The sequence below is a fragment of the Gavialis gangeticus genome, unplaced genomic scaffold (assembly GCF_001723915.1).
Source record: "Gavialis gangeticus isolate Ggan-Ray unplaced genomic scaffold, GavGan_comp1, whole genome shotgun sequence".
NCBI lineage: Eukaryota > Metazoa > Chordata > Crocodylia > Gavialidae > Gavialis > Gavialis gangeticus.
In genome coordinates this window covers 11,439,652-11,441,173 of record NW_017729017.1, presented here as the reverse complement: position 1 = coordinate 11,441,173, position 1,522 = coordinate 11,439,652, and the positions used below count along the sequence as shown (strand labels likewise).

Sequence of the window (1,522 nt, the reverse complement as noted above, 5' to 3'; positions counted from 1 at the left end):
TGGCACAGGATTGCCATCTGTTTGGGACCCAAGCGGAGGAGAATGGGGCAAGCAACCAAAGAAGTGAGAGTTCCCAAAGAGTGTTACCTCTCAGCTCCATGTTCTTGGGGATCCCTGACACAGGATGCAGACTGTCTGTCCCCCTTCCCCTCCTCTACCTAAACAAAAACTGATTAAGATCAGAGACACACCTAAAACTCTCCAGATAAGAGTGACAAGAGTGAAACAACTGCCCTAGGTCTCATTTGCATCCGAGATGGAACCAGATGACAACACATTTACATGGGAGATGGAGAACAGAAAGCCCGAAGCAGAGACTGGAGTGAATTCTGGGATCTATCAAGCAGGGGAGCACTGCATGATGGGGAATCTGTGCTCCAAATGCTAATCAACCCACACACCCAGATCAGCATTTATCAGACCAGTTCTAATCTGGATTTACAAAGGACTTCCTCCCCCCACCCCACACCTCGAAGCAGAAGTAAAGTTTAATAGGCATCTCAGGCCATACTTTCCCTGGTCCCACTATGGGAGGCTTGTTTAAATTTAATTGGCTAAAACTCAGTTGCCGGGTTAGGGAATGCTGAGGCAAGACACTGAGTCAGAGGGGGTATGGGCAACATTTGAACAATGGTAAAGTGTTCATCACAGCATACAGCCCATTGGAGCCATGACCACGAGTGTTGTCATACGTTTCCCGGGATGACTGGTGGAAGTCCCCCCCCTCCCCGCAAAGGTTATGAACCCTCCGATAATTGCTTTAAGTCTGTTAAAAGACTATAGTAAGATCTGGAAAAGTCATGCTAAGTTGAGGCTTGTTCACAACAAGTAAAAATCCAAAACCATGATGCTGCAAGCTATCTATTGTTTCTGAAGAAACCATGAGATATCCCATCAGTATATCTGCTATCCATAGGAATTTCAAGCTGGCTCCCAAGTTTCTAGGTACTGCCTAACTTTATGTGTTTCCTGATTATCACTCAGTTTCCTGAGATGTTCCAAACCAGATAACCCCTTGTTAATAGAAAAGATAATTATTTACACTATCAAGAAAGCTTGAAAGAAGCTGAACTAAGGGTATAAAAATCTTTAAAAAAGCAGCAATGTGTGTGCTGACAACATCCACTGTTCTTCTTGAGAGGCTGAAGGAGGCAGATCATCTCCCTTCAAGGATCATGCTACGAGCTTTACCTGCCATCAAACAACCCGAGTGCCTTGGACTGGTGAGATCCCAGTGCTCTCTCTCTCTTTTCTCTTTTCTCTCTAGGCATACAATTCTGAACCTGAACTGTATTAGTTAAGCTTGAGCTAAGTTTCCCCAAATACTTAGTAAAACCAGGGTAATACTGTAGCTGTTTGTGTTTGTTTTTCCTTTGCATGTCTATTACTACTAGTGCCATTATATATTTCATATACTTAGCAATAAATAACTTTTATAGTCAAACTGGTAGTAACTGGGTATATTTTCCTTCTCTACTTCTCCTTCCCTACTTGCTCTGCAGCAACGCTTCTTTTACCTAAG

General features: G+C 43.4%; 1 long non-coding RNA gene across 1 annotated transcript in view; it reads right to left on the bottom strand.

Annotated features, from left to right (window-relative positions):
- Positions 1-878: 878 nt before the first annotated feature.
- LOC109294666 overlaps positions 879-1,522 on the bottom strand; it is a 13,856-nt gene continuing 13,212 nt past the window's right edge. Inside the window, exon 3 of the long non-coding RNA XR_002096606.1 lies at positions 879-1,043. This is a non-coding gene — a long non-coding RNA (uncharacterized LOC109294666). The remainder of the gene's footprint in view (positions 1,044-1,522) is intronic.